A 15,213-nucleotide genomic window follows, 5' to 3' on the forward strand; every position below is an offset into this window, starting at 1 on the left:
CAGTGAGGGAGAGAGGGAGAGAGAGGGGAGGGAAGGTTATACTCCATACCATATAGCCTGAGCAGACACTGCAGTACAGAGATACAAACAGGGTGGGATGGGGAGGAAGAGGAGGAAATGTGAAGGGGCTCTTTTAAATAATGAGGCAAGGAGGGAGGAGAAAGGGAGAGAGGGGGGAGGTGAGACAACTGGAGGTGAAAAGAGAGCAGCCTTATATCAAGAGTGAGCGAGATTGAGAGGTTCAAAGTGAAGGAGGGGAGAGAACAGTCAATATCAAGAGCGAGCGTTAGGGAGAGATCCGGGACGACGACAACACCTCCACAGACTACTGAGGTATGTATGTGGGAAGGAGGAGGGAGAGGAGGGAGAGGAGGACAGGGAGTAGGGAGGGAAGGAGGGACGTGTTGGTGGAGAGTGTGTGAGAGTTAGAGAGAGGGAGGGATATCCACTGCACTGTTGTGTGACTGGAAATTTAATAGAGAGAGAGAGAGAGAGAGGGAGGCAGGAAGGCAGCAGGGGAGGAGGGTGGGTGGGGTGTAGAGAAGGGCGAAGGAGCGACGCAATGCAAAAAGCACTGAGCGAGAGCCGTTGTTGTTGGAATTACAGAGGACTGGGACAGAGTGTGGATGCTGCTAGACCCTCACTGCAGAGCGTGGGGCTGTTTGTGTGTGTGTGTGTGTGTGTGTGTGTGTGTGTGTGTGTGTGTGTGTGTGTGTGTGTGTGTGTGAGGGGGGGGGGGTGTCAAGTGAGCGAGAACATATTGTGCATAAAGTGGAAGAGAGCAGCCAAGGCCACGTAGAGTGTGCACTGTGTTTAATAAGAGAGAGGAACAGGTTGGCCACCCTGTTGCTGCATCCAGACTAAATATGCAGGGGTCAGTCATAACCCTGATCCCCATCTAAATCATGCCTGTATGTGTGTATATATGTGTGTGTGCGATAGCCGGGAGCAGTGCTGGAAGGAAGACACGTGTGTGAGGAGTGTGTGCATGAAAACACGTGCCTGTGATGAAGTGCTGGCGTTGAGGTGCAAGAATGTGAGAAGAGTGATCCACTGAGTCTCGATATAGAACATTATCAATCCAGCACTAATCACCCGTCTCAATCCCCCCACCCCCACAGCACTCACACACTCATCCCCTCTTCCCTCTTACCCTCTGTTATCTGATGGACACACACTCAACCACCCACCCACCCTCTCGCGCACATCTCCCCGCTAATATCTTGCTGAAGTGATTGACAACTCAACCCTGAGCAGACCTCCAACCTTAACCTGACCTTAAACCTCACCTCACTCCCCCATTTAATAACCTATCCCCGGAGAGGCTTTGCCCAAACTGTCATCACCTGAAACCAATCACATTAGTGCTCACATTCTTTAAAAAGGAAAGTTAATTTCTGGGAAATAAACACGCTCAACCCCCCGCGCCCAACACAATACCCCTCCTTTCCTCCATCTTAGGATGCCAATCAATATACCTGCACGCGTACTGTATATGCCACACGTACGACGGGATCCACAATGGCAGCAGGACTCAAATCCAACGAGGTAGCGCTGAACAGGTGGGGCTCAGCACTGCGTGTGCGTGAGTGTTGCCAAGGGAACCGACCAAGCAGCAATGTTCCTTGTAACAAGCAGTAAACAGCACCATCACCGTCATTTTATAGAGATTATGCGAGCATATGGACACGTGCGTGACTGTCTCTGGGATCAAATGTAAGAAAACACCGCAGCTGAATAGTGAAATGCAACGAAAGTGTGGGTTCCTGTGACTAATTATAATCATAACACATAGGAAGGTGATAATTACTGTTACATTGGATGCATTTATTTATTATGTAATCCCATTTTTGCGTTATTAATAGGCTGTTTAATGCTACGAGCGCGTTTGCAACTGACTGTTTAGGTTTTATGTGCAACGCAGACTAACGCAAATCACTCATTTAACATTTTTTTTGCTTCAAAAGTAAGAATTTAAAATAACACTATTTTTTTTTTTTTTAAAGAAAAACTGTCCCGGCAGTGTAGCCCATCCCCTCTGAATCGACCAGTGGTTCCATCCACCTGAAGATTTCTGAGACAATTCTCATTACCAGCGGTAGAAGCGCAGCACTTGGAAAGGGTGAATCAATCAGAGAGGGAGAGAGAAAAAGAGAGAAAGGGAGAGAGAGAGAAGAAACAGTGAGGGAGACGGAGGAGAGAGAGAGAGGAGAGCGAGAGGAGGGAGAGAAGACAGCGTCGGCGGCTCTGCAGTGGAATACGCTGTTATTTGAGGGAAGGTGAGAGCTCTCGGAGTACCGACACGCGCGCTTTGAGCGAAGATGTGTTTCAGGACTTGATGGTAGCATAATAAAATAAAGGTAAGTGTCTCAATGACATTCAGAGTCCGGGTGCAGTTTCGTGACATTCTGGTGTTTGTCTGGTGTGTCCGCTTGTGTGTGTGTGCGCGCGCGCGCGAGTCTGGCGGACAGTTAAGTGCATTGCACGCGCTACAAACTACTAATATGTTGGAAATCCGCGTGTATCATGACCGGATGTGATTTTGGAACTGTCCTCGTTTGGAATCCGAGAGAGGCCTCTGAAGGTGGCTGATATCCAGGAATTACGCGTGACAACAAGACAGACGTGTGTCACAGGGAATCGATTCAATTCTATTGATTTGCATGATTGGATTTGGTCCGTATGCGCAGTTCAAACTTTGCACCAGCTCCTTGGGATGTGTTTCTTGTTTCTGTTTGTGTTCTGTGTGCTTTTTCAGCACAAGTTAATCTAACCTTGGCGATAAGAGGAGCATCCACTGTAGCACAAGCTGTTGACAGGGCTTAATATATGATCCGTTTAACGCGCAGCTTTCACTCAAATATACTCAATTAAACCCCCCCTAATCGGACCAGTTTACAATGTTAATGTGTGTGTGTTGGGCTTCAGTTACCCTCGCTGGCCCCTGTTGATGACCCCAGATTTGGAGGAAAATGCGCAGGCACCTTGCGGCTTACGCGCGGTGGGTTAAGCTCTGAGTCAGAGCCTGGGGCCCCTCCGGCTGAGAACAAGGAGCAGATAGATTAGGACTGATGAATGAAGATCTACTGCCTCTATCTGCAACACAATGATACGGTTATGAGGGGATTTAAATGCTAATGTGCAGTGTTTGAGAGAAATCCGAACCGACTGGGACTAGCGGGAGGAGATTGCTGGCAATGCGTGTGCTGTGGACCAGCTGGATGATCTCCTGAGTTTTATGACAGACAGAATAGGTTATTAATGGGGTGTAGGAAGGTGAACTGGGGCACTGGGGCAGGATTAGACAAGAAAAAGGTTGGAAGGATCTGCGTGTGTCTGTAGTTATGTGTGGGAAGGGGAAGGGGGTGTTGATGCACCTAGAAGCCCCTCCAACAGTGTACGTTTTAGCAGATTTGCATGCCTGGAAGGAAGAAAATGAAGCCGAATTTCAGGGAGGTTCAGAAGAAGTGTGTGTGTGTGTGTGTTTTTAACTGGAAGATGGCTTGTGTCAGTATGGATTTCCTCCCATCCTCTCATACTGCTAAAGCAGGACTGTTTGCTGCTTGAATTTTACACCCCGCAATTCAAAGCTCTTTACAGTACCTATAAATTTCTACACCATTGTAGCTAAAACAGTCGAGCAAATGACCACGACATATACCATTTATGGGCCCTCATTCCACTGCACATCCTTTCTATTGGATCCAAAATAAGCCTAGAGACGTAAAACTTTAAGAGGACGGTAAGTTTTTATGTTGCTCGTAAAAGCATGTATTTCATCCAATCATATTGGTTTATGGTCAATAGTGAGGAAGCAAGGCTTCTTTCTTAGCTGATCGTGAACTGTATTTACAACAGCACCAGTAACTGCAAGGTTTGGGCTTCATGAGAAGCTTGTCACATGATATCGCATTTAAAGCCAAGGTGCTCCAGCTCGGGGCAGCGCTTCAAAATATCAAGACATCTCACTGCCGCAAAAGCCAGGCCGGAATGTCACCGGAATTTGTTCATCTTGAACTATGCTGCTACCCTCCTCCCACCAACCCCACAAACCGAAGCGTTACCTCACTTACTAAAAGACAGCCACATATGAGAATGTGACCACTCAAACAAGACAGCGGTCTATTTAGCATCTGTGATGTGGTTTTTATGGATGGAGGGACATGAGTTCTTGTGATCCTCATTCTTGGGATTTTAATTTTAAATAAAATCAAGAAGACCCTGTACTGAATGAGTAAAGACCTTGAAATAGAGGGAATCTAATGCACAACTTACAGTAGGTCAGATCTCTATGAAGTCCTGAAGGTGCAAAGTCATGACACCTCTTGACCTAATATGCATGTTATTAAAATTGAACAATGTCACGATTCACAAGGAAAGGTTAACACAGATTAGTTAAATGGGATGCAGGTGGAATGTTTTATTCATCTGATTTCCTCTTCATGGACTCTGTTCATGTAACGGGAACATTTAGACACTGGTAGCTCCAAGGTCTAAATTGTCGGCAACCAAAGGAAGGACATTTGGCAGATTTTCTTTTTAATTCTAAAATGTGCAAAAGGTGGAAAAATAAATAAAATAAAATATAGCAGTCAACTAAATAGCATGTGGGTCATCTTGCAAATTTCAACTGTCACCTGATAAATTTAACACACAGACACACACATCCCACTGACTCCTTCCTGTGTCACAAATTAAGCACCGGCTGAGCAATTTCAGTCATTTGAGGAATCAGGCCAAGCTGCTCTTTAATTTCGTAGGCACACCACTTATGCATGGCCGATGAGCTTGATGAAAACAAGCAAGCAGGTTAACAGGGACATGGTAAATTACACCTGCACACCTGGCCTAGAGGGAAGGTGTGACTTTGAGATAATGCTCAGCCCCCCACTGCTCTAACGTTGTTGGAATAGTGGAGCCATTGCGGATTATTTCCAGAGGAGATATAGAAAAGTTGAAGCAAATCCTCCAAAAACAAACACCCTAGGTGGCAAAGGGCGTGAGAGGAGTCCAGCATATAAATGATTGCCCCCTAAAATATTGTCCCAATGATTTGTGCATCTCCCAAATGAAGCCAGGGTGCTTTTAATCTGGTTAAAGTGTAGTTTGCCTTTCTTTGTCCCCTTACTGTAAAAGGACAATGGACTGCATTAATTTGCTGCTACATTAGAATGCAAAGGGAGTAACTGTTGCCCTAAATATGGTGTCTGCCTGAGTTTGTGCATACCTGTGTGTTTATGCACACGCACTCATTTCTGTGACAAAGAGCCAGAGCCAGATAGAGATTATAGATGACACTTAAACTGTTCTAATCAGGGCAAGCTGGCCGCTGATCTCTTCATAGAGCGGCGGTGTCACTGATTGATGGCTGCAAGACTTGCTGATGTACACGGGTTGAAGGGTGAAGGGAGAGTCACTGATCAGCCAAGAGAGGCAGAGAATTGTGGGAGGAACCTCCGGCGTTCAGCTCAAAATGCAGCACGACGAGGGACCCATCTGAGACGCTGGGATCGTATCGCACACAGTCGCCACGTGCTCACACCACGCCAGAACCTGGATATCCGAGATTCTGTTTTTGTGCATGATGTGGCACAATTTGAATCCCCGTAACCAGGGGGCAGGGAGTGCATGGGCACTGACCCGTGCGGAGCAGAAATGCTAAGCTCCCTATGATGGCGCGGTGGGTATAATTAGCCATGATTGGTTTGATTGAGTCTTCTGTCCAGGCCTGGGTGTTGGCCCTTTGGGGATCATGATGATTGTCCAGACATTAATTATTGAATAATAGTTGGAAGATTGGCAATGGTTAATGACACAAAATGAAAGCTATAATCCACTGAATTGACATAATTAGAAATGGTGAGATTTCCCCTGAGGAGTATATTCTCATCATGACCTAAAGTGAAGAGCGACGCCTGAAAAAATGAACTAAGGCGATTCCTTCCCCCTCCTACCTCACGAGTTCATGAAGGCACATTGGGAGAGCTGCCTGGAGGTGCTCGAAAATCCGATCATCTCCTAGTAAAGATGGCTGAAAGCGGCTGTTTCTTCCTCGTGTCACCGTGAGTGGCAGTCAGGATGCAGTTTCGGTTTGTGCTGTCTGAAATGAGCTCGCCAGAGAGAGCGGTCAGCTCTGAGTGTCTGATATTGAGTTTGGCAAATAGAAGAGATATTATCTTCTCCTGGTTAGATTAAGTATTAGTAAATGTGATTGGGTAATGAAGGCGGTCAAGCCTCAATGACCACCCTGCTTTACAGCTACTGCCGGCTTGGCTGCATCTATGCACAGAGTCTTGAGGGAGTTTGTTTCGGGTCAGTGGTGGCATAAGAGCTCAATACAGCATTGCAGAGTCGGGCTGAGGTCTTTCCTCCTCTGTCTGCTTCACTGGCTGGCTGTGCGGGCTGGAGGCACAACAGTTGTGGCATACTGATGCTGATGCTGATGATGACAGTATAAATATTGATGATGGAGATGGCAAGAAACAGAAGCATGAAATTATAATCCTGATGACCAAAGTGTGATGCTAAATGTTTTCTCTCTCTCGCTCTTTTTTTTCTTCCTCCCGCTGTTGTTTTTACATGTGATTCAAGCCTGACACAGACAGGTTTGGTTTCCACGGCGCTCTGAGAGATCACAATGAGATGCCTGGAGAGAAGCGTGGGCATGCTGTCGCACAAGATGACACGTAATCCAAACGTCCTTTTTGTAGCTGGTTGGAGGTTGTCGTATTTTCAGGGGCAGCAATGGGGGCTGTGCTGATGTCACTGTGAGATGGCGGCTCCTGAGGTGGGGGTGGGCGATAAGACATGCCAGCAGCCGTCCCTGGAGACCGTTAAGGGCCCCAGAGGAGGCAGTTAGCAAAGCTACGCGCCATCGCTGTGATAAATCGTAGATTCTGCTGTATGGTTAGGACGATTACTCTCGGTGCCATCACATGAACCTGTGCACGTCTTCACTGTTTGTTTTCCAAGTCCCCGGACTCCCCGCGATATATGTAGAGTGTTGACTCAGTTGTACTGGTTTATTTATATATTGTGCCCCTCTTGCATATTTCTCTTGTGGTAGCTTTCAGATTGGGTGGTGCAGTGGCGAGGTGTTCAGGCTCAAATTTCTCTATCAGACTCAAAACAGTTGATATAGTAAGGCACTTCCCATACTAAACCCTCAGTGAGGCTTAGTTTGAACTTTTCTGTTAGAATAGAGACTTAAAGAGTTAGAACATCCCAGACCAATCTATCTAGATTGCTTTGGTGTGAGCTGCTATGTACTTTTGGAGATATTATGTCTGCCCTCTCATGAATACCAAAAAACTAGACCTTACTTGCCTTGTGGTGCTCAAAGTGCAAAAGTGGGGTGGTTGAGAAACATGAAGAATCTTAGTTTTCCCAATGAGGCACAGAAACAACTTATTGAACTTGATATAGTTATCTTTAAAGTGACCAAAGACCAAAATAACCAAGAGTTCTATCTAAAGAAATATACCGAAGGCGACCTAACTGATAGGAATAAACCAAAATACATCAACTTACCTGCCTAGCATGGGGAAAACATGTCAAAAGAAACAGCAGCCCACCACTACAAACTCCTTCAGTCTATCAAGCAAACCGCATGGCAAAAGCTACAGGTGGAAATACGTGTGGCAGGTTGGAATAGGAGGAAGATGAATAAATCTCTGCCCACGATGGCACCAGACTGTCCTCAGCCTGGAGCCAATCATCTGCAAGCCGAAAGATGGCACATCAATCACGGCCAAGTACCTGCACATTTCAGTTATCATATATTGACACACTAAACCACACGAACCAAACATCCCACAAGGAGAAGGAAAAACAGATCTGTTACACTCATGACAAAATACCATTGAAGTCGTAAAAGTCTCTTTCCAGAAATCATGATACATTTATCAAAAAAAAATACTAATTTTTAAAAAATCCACAAACCTTGCTGTGATCAGTTTCACCTTAGGAGCTATTTTCTTTCTACTGTCTACATCGGCCAATCCAGAAAACATCCAGTTAGCTAATATGATGGCTCAGCTGAAGGTGCTGCTGTCATGGGTATTAACCTGTCTTTGCAGGTAGATAAAGACCTAAAAATAAGACTGTGCCAAATACTAAATCATTTGGATATCCATTTGTTGAGTATTTAATTCTGAATTTTCAGATTTGGTTATTTTTTATAAAATGTTGACTGTATACTCAGCTTGTGTGACTGACCTCCCTCACACTCCCAGTAGTGAGCATCACACTTCAGATGACCTCACTGCTGCTAACTTAGCGACTTTGCTGGGAGATTAAGCGACTTTTCACACCCCTGTAGAGGATTTTTTTAAAGGCATTGCAAAAAAAAAAATCTCTGGTCAGCATCACGACGACTTCTCCTGGCACAGGAAGAGAGTTCTCCCTCTCTCTGCTGTGTTCACTGGATGAGTAGAGCTTCTAAGAGTGACAGAGCAGTGGTGCATAGTGCGAGAGAAAAAAAAAGTAAGAAAATAGTTACTAAATGAAACTGCTCACATCAAAGTTTGTGGGCTTTTAGAGTACCCGGGTCATGAATTCTGGCATTGCTGTTGAGTTTGGATGGCTGGATTTTTGAGTACCACAAGGCGAGTGCCGTTTAGTTCTAATACATCCAAGAGAAGGCAGGCATCTGAACAGCTGATAGCTTTAAAAGCAGGGCACTCATACTAGATTAATTTAGGTGGATGAACAACACTACAGTCTAGAGGACGGGCATGTATCTTTGATTTTGGAGTGAACTGTTCCTTTAATGGTTGTATTTTTCCTCTCAGCTGTGGGTTTGCAGTGACCTGACCGATCAAACAAATCCGAAGATAAAATAGTTTTTTTTTTTTCCAGTTATCACGCAGTTATTTCTCCTCTTAGAGGCGTAGTCATTTAGAGTTTTTGTTTGGCCAAAATCAGATTCGATCCAGGGACTGTTCCACGGTTCCACACTGCAGGGTTTAGCGAACTGACACCCCGCTTTGGGAGCTGCAGAGCAGGGCCGCGGACGCCCCGAGCCCCCGCCGATGTGACGGAGAGACGCAAGATGGTGAGTGGTTACTATGGCAGGTTACTATGGCAACCTCAGGTCTCTGTGAGAGCTTCCATTTCGCACAGCGTGGGAGAGAGTAAGAGAGAGGGAGAGAGGGGGAACGAGACAGAGAGGGAGAGAGATGGGCTGGAGAGAAGAACCTGCAGAGGAAGAAGGGTGGAGAAATCAGCAGAGGAGGTGAGGTGTGGAAATAAACATGCCTTAGGTGTAGAGAGAGGAAAGCGGGGCGAGGAGACGAGCACAAAGGAGGTAGAGAGAGAGAAGAGGAGTGTGAAGGGGGAAAAGTGATGGAGAGGTGTAAGTGATGGGGTGAGACTGAGGTGTGAGAGGAGCCGATCGGAGGGCAGGGAAGACGATCACGTGGCGCTTTAGAGCAGATCTGCACTGCATCCACACGCAGGCCGGAACATTTCAACGCTGTTTTGTAATCTTTCTGGTGCTGCACACTATTTATCGCTCCTTCTATCTCCATTTCTTCTCCCTCACCTCTCTCATTCAGTTGGCACGGCGCTCAGCGGCGAGAGACATTGTGTCAGTCTTGGTGACTAGTCTCCATGGAGACGTCCATCAGTCAGTCCGTGTCAGTGTTTTGTGGGCAAAGCCTTATCGTGTTTGTCAGTGTGAGTGTTTATCTGTCTGTGTATTAGTCAGTGTGTCACTCATAGAGAAGGCTGGGGCGAGGCCTGAATGGATTGGGGGCCGAGAGCGTGTTGCTTATCACTCACTCATGAACGCACACGCCGTCGGTTTGTTTGGGAAAAAGACGAAGGTTTATGCGTAAAACCGCGAGGATTCGCCGGAGACATTCACACAGATGCACACAAAATAAAAGTGTACCCACCTCTGCTCCACATGTTGCACGACACTTAGTAAATACTTATTCTCCCTTTTTCCACCCGTGTTGTCTGAGTTAAATGCTGAGCCTTGTTCCAGTGTAAAATCTGGCATCATATGTTGCAGAGAACTCCTTTGGTTAAATAATTCACTTTGTTCTGTATGTTGTTAATGTGCAAAACACCAGCAATATGACAGCATCAGTGCTGAAAACGTCCCATTTTATAACTAATCTAATTTATTTTTCTTTATAGTGAGCAGACAGTTGAGTGGTGTGTTGCAGTCATGTAACAGAAAATGTTTTTCAAATAGAACATATGGAGTTATAGCATTCTCCTTTGCTTTAAAGAATAGCACTTCACTTGCACAGGCAGTTAATATCTTAATCGTTTTTATTTTAAACTGTTGCTGTTCTCATTATTTCTCAGGCATTTGCTCATTTTTATTCTACACTATGTAGCTGGAAGAGAGTCCACAACTCCATTTGTGAAATCATGTATTGATGACCTTCACTTTGACCTTGAGTAGTAAAGGAAGACTTGTAATGACATTACTTGTTCTAATTAGAAACAAACGTTTTTCTGATTAAAGGTGCTCAGTCGGAGCGGCTAGCTTGGAGTGTGTGTGTGTGTAAATGATGTAAGTGTGTGGGGGACTCGACTTAATGTTACATATAAAAAAACGCTCTTGTTAACTTCAAAGTGGGGCTGTTGCACAGCATTGTTGAATCGCAGTGACTCCTCACTCCAATTAGAGATGCAGCGAGCTTTGTCCTGATACATGGATGTGCATCAAACCAGGCTCCAGCCATTACATTTATACACAGCAAACAGTGCACATTCTGGGGCTTTGCCACTACCTAAATAGTGCAAACCATTAAGCTCCCTTAGCAGTGGAAATGCTGAAGTGTATTTTGCCCTTTAGCATATGGTTCTCAAAGTGCAGCCCTTGCTATCATAATTTTTTCATAAGAATGAAAAAAACAAAACAAAACAGAGGTCTTTGGCACAAATTCACCCACTTCCAAGATGCACTGAGGAGAGAATTAAGTCAGAAGAGAGAAAAACTCCAGCAACACTCACTTGACTGACATATTTTGGCTTGTGGCTTTTTGTCGGGGTCAAAATGGAAACATATCAACTTTTTAAATAAAATAAGTATAGGTACCAAAAATACAAAACTGTGTGCTCACTTGGTGTTGACGTCCAAAGACATTATGGAGCAAAATTTAAACATCATTCCACCCATGTTTCTTCTTGGACACTCCCCTTTGTCTGCTACAGCGATTGGCCTGAAATCGCTTGACAATATCAGCCCATCCTTGTAGATGTTTAACTTTCAGATATCTTTGTGAATGTAGATGACTGGTTGTTTTTTCCTACTTTGTACCCGTCCTATGTAAAATGTTGTCTATAACATCTTAAATAAGATTGGTTTTGATGATGTGCTCTGATAAGGCAAAAAGTCAAATATGTTGGTCGAGTAATTGAAGTCTAGCTGGAGTCTTGACCTCTTAAGGCCTCTGCACACAGGCCTAGATACTGGTCGGTGATCACCTGGCAACCACAAATCGCTAGGGAAAAATGTATAACAGCTGACTGGATGGCGACTGGTCGCTGTCAGTAGATGAAATAGATTTCAAAGAGAGTGCAGAACCAAAAACCTTCATGTGATGGCTTTGGTAGCCAGCAAGTCACTGCGGTTTGTATCAAAGATGCCAACTTATCTGCAAACGCTTGCCAACTACTCACCATGCAGTAGTGAAAGGGCAATGCACACAGGAAAGTGAAAAATGTCAAAGTAAAACTTGTGACTTACTGCTGCAACCAGTACATTTTAAAAAGTCCCATTTTCACTTTGAAGGCAAACCAGCTTTATTTCTGATTTGCATTCCACTTTCCACAGTTTCACCACCATTTAACTGTGGTAGTCTGCTAATGACCAAAGCAATCACAAGGAGGCTTTTGGTGCAGTACCGTAAACCTCTTTGGAGACAATTTTGACAGCACATTTTTCCATAGTGACATGTTGTTGTCAGGGGATCACTCACTAGACCAGGGGTAGGCAACTCCAGGCCTTGAGTGCCGGTGTCCTGCAGATTCAAGATGTGTCCTTGATCCATCACAGCTGATTTAAATGGCTAAATGACCTCCTCAGCAAGTTCTCCAGAGGTCTGGTAAAGAACTAATCATTTGATTCAGGTGTGTTGACCCAGGGTGAGATCTAAAACCTGCAGGACGCCAGCACTCGAGGCCTGGAGTTGCCTACCCTGCACTAGACTTTAGGCCTGCATGACCGAATCTTTAGCAACTCATTTCACCTACCAGCAACTTCCAACAACCACTGACTAACCAGTTTTCCCTGCAAACAGTGGTTGCCTCGGGGTTGTAAAGTAATCTCTACGCCTACTAGGACTGAGGCCTAAGATAACAATGCAATCATGTTATCACATAGTTCATGTCATACCATGATATTGCAGCCCAGCAGGAAACTAACAGAGTATGTCTATAATTTCAGTTCCCCTGTTTTAGTCATCAAAGCAGGTTAAATCTTCCTAACATTGACAGATACTGTCAATATTAAAAAACAGCCACCTTCGGTATGGTTGAAAAACTCTAAAACCAGTATGAAAATGATTGTTAACAACATAAAGCACTGTGCTGAGCAGACATGGTACACACTCTAACTGAAAGTGTTTTCACTGATGTGTCCATTTTCCCCATGCAGTCCTCAATCATACGCAGGCTCTAAACTGGCTATTTGAGAACCACTGCTTTAACATGCCCAGGGGAAACTGTATTTGAAATGACCACAAAACAAAACAAAAAAAACCCCCCAAAACAAATTAATTAATTAACACCACTTTACCAGTATCACAGAAATAAGTTGCCTTCTGTGTAGTCAAATTTTAATAAGCAAAACAGTAGTGTGTGACCTTTTCTGTCATTGATGGGAATGGGAGCTGAGAACCATTTCCAAATTATCCCATCTATCGGAATTGAACGCCTCCAAGCTTATTACCTGCTATTATCAATTCTGGCATGTTTTTGTCGTTATACAACAATGACGTCAAACTAATAGTCGAGCTTTTACACACCTGAGTCATATACAGGCCTGTTTTTTTTTTTCCTACACTGTGTTCAGACTCTAAATAATAAGCAGCTGCACTGATACTGGAAATCTGTGAAGGCAATATTTTTTTTTAAAAGAAAATGATCAAGGATCAAACCTATCAGCAGAATTGTTATAGCTAATATCCCCAAAGATCTATATATATTTTAATCTACACATTCTGTTCAACAGAAGACTTTAACATATATAATATCTGCAAGCATGTCCAGCTCCATTGTTTTTAAAGACTTCACTACTGTACTAAGAGTACTTTTGCATGATTCACAGTTCAGAATGATCATTATTTATCCTACATCCTCTCCCTTTAATTTGTCCTTCTTCTGATTGGCTGTGCCTCATAAACATCAGGTGGATGGGGGTTGTGTGCTCACAACCAGATGTGTGCCTGATGTGACTATTTTAGGGACCTTTGGCTCAATGAAATTAAAAACATCAACTAGCAGAAAAAAATGGTTTCAAACGGAATGTTTGGAGCAGTCTGAAATTTCAGCAACAACTGTTACTTATACATACGCTCACCTCATTATTTGCAAATTTGACCATGTTCATATGCAGAAAAAGGTCGACTTTGAGGGATAAAGTTAACAGTTAAATATTAAGAGCGACAAAATTCTAACTCATCTGTAAAACTGCCAAACAAAAAATATCCCAAATATAAGAGTTTTATAGGAGTACTTATACTTGCCAAGCCTCATGCTGAAAGACATTATGCACATTAGTTTGACGCGACTTCAGTGTGATGTGAAAAATATATAAATGATATAATTTTCATGAGCAGTAATGCAGTACTAAATGTAGACTCCTATGAAACATAGATAAACTTGATGATGCCTTCAGGTTCTTGTTAAAACCTCAAAAAATGTCAGATATTAGAATTTATTGCCAAACTGCAGCGTCTGTATTTAGTCCAAACTAAGAAGAGGCACATACACATTTTGATAAAAGCATATTGTGACTGTGACAGCCAACTGCTGCACGTCACTATTATCATAAGTGATTGCAGAACACCCACTTTAATGCAATAAATTGAGAAGTGTCAATGAAGAAAAACAAATAGTCATCTCCATTTGTATCCAGATAAAAATATTTTTGTTGCCTTAACAGATGCATCCTGTTACGTAAACCAGCAAAGCAAATAGAGGGCTGCGAAAAATCAGTGGATTATTTTAGAAAATGACAATAATACAGAGCAAGAATTACACATGGTAATCTAAGTTATGACAGGCAGATTACACCCCTGTAACAACTGTAACAAACCAGCATCAATTCATCTTTAGCTGAACATGTAATTATGGAGGAGTGAACGATAACTGCGCTAGCAACTCCGTGTGTAAGAGGATAGTGTTGTCACGATACTAGAATTTCAAACTCAATTTCAAAACCATTTTCAGTACCAAAAACAACAAAATATAAAATATGAAAAAGAGGCAAAATTTCAAACACTCAAACTGACGTCTGATGATTTTCTTTGCTGCTCACATGTTGCCAAGGTAGGCTGCCACTGTTTCTTTCTAGTTGTTGGTTGACTTCTCTCAGCATCTATCTGGGACTTTAGGAGAAAAGTTACACCTTTTAGACTCAAATAATTATGTTATCCTGTTAAATTAACATAATCTATGGGCTGGACTGATAATGTTTGCTTCCTGGCTCCCACATTAACATTGTGGTTTTATTATTAGCTGTAGCTGCTAACTGCTGCCTTAATGATAACGAATTATAACAGATGGCTAATGTTGCTCCTGCCAGCTTAACACTTATGAGTTTAACATTGTTGAAACTGGAGCTATGCTGACCTCTCACGTTGTCTCAAAAAGTGTTGGTCAGTGTGGTGACTGCTGCTCATGTGTTCAGCTGCTAGTGAGGGGAGGGGCTGTGTGCCTGCCTGTTGGTATTGATACTGTTGCAAATGAGCATCGAATCCAATAGTAATTTGTATCAATTGTATCGATTTATTTGACAATCCTATATTCAGTTGTCCATAAAGTGTATTTCCTTAAATTTCAATGGTACCTCCACCTAAAATGGGATACAAACACATTTCTGTTAAAAAAAAAAGTTCACTGAATTGTTTCCTGTTATCCATTTTAAACTCTTAACCTCCACCTGGTCACCAGTGACCCTAGAGTTTGTAATAGTGATATGGTTAGGTTTACATCTACCCCTTTATTGCAGTTTTTAAAAATCTGTTT

General features: G+C 43.4%; 1 protein-coding gene across 3 annotated transcripts in view; it reads left to right on the forward strand.

Annotated features, from left to right (window-relative positions):
- Positions 1-258: 258 nt before the first annotated feature.
- lrrc4ba (leucine rich repeat containing 4Ba) overlaps positions 259-15,213 on the forward strand; it is a 45,832-nt gene continuing 30,877 nt past the window's right edge. For 2 of the 3 annotated variants that reach the window (XM_063470839.1, XM_063470840.1), the window contains exon 1: positions 2,233-2,360. The gene's annotated coding sequence lies outside the window, so the exon portion shown is untranslated. Of the gene's footprint in view, positions 334-2,232; positions 2,361-15,213 lie in introns of those variants that run through there. The other variant, XM_063470841.1, reaches the window with a different exon arrangement.

The sequence above is a fragment of the Pelmatolapia mariae genome, linkage group LG4 (genome assembly GCF_036321145.2).
Source record: "Pelmatolapia mariae isolate MD_Pm_ZW linkage group LG4, Pm_UMD_F_2, whole genome shotgun sequence".
Taxonomy (NCBI): Eukaryota; Metazoa; Chordata; class Actinopteri; order Cichliformes; family Cichlidae; genus Pelmatolapia; species Pelmatolapia mariae.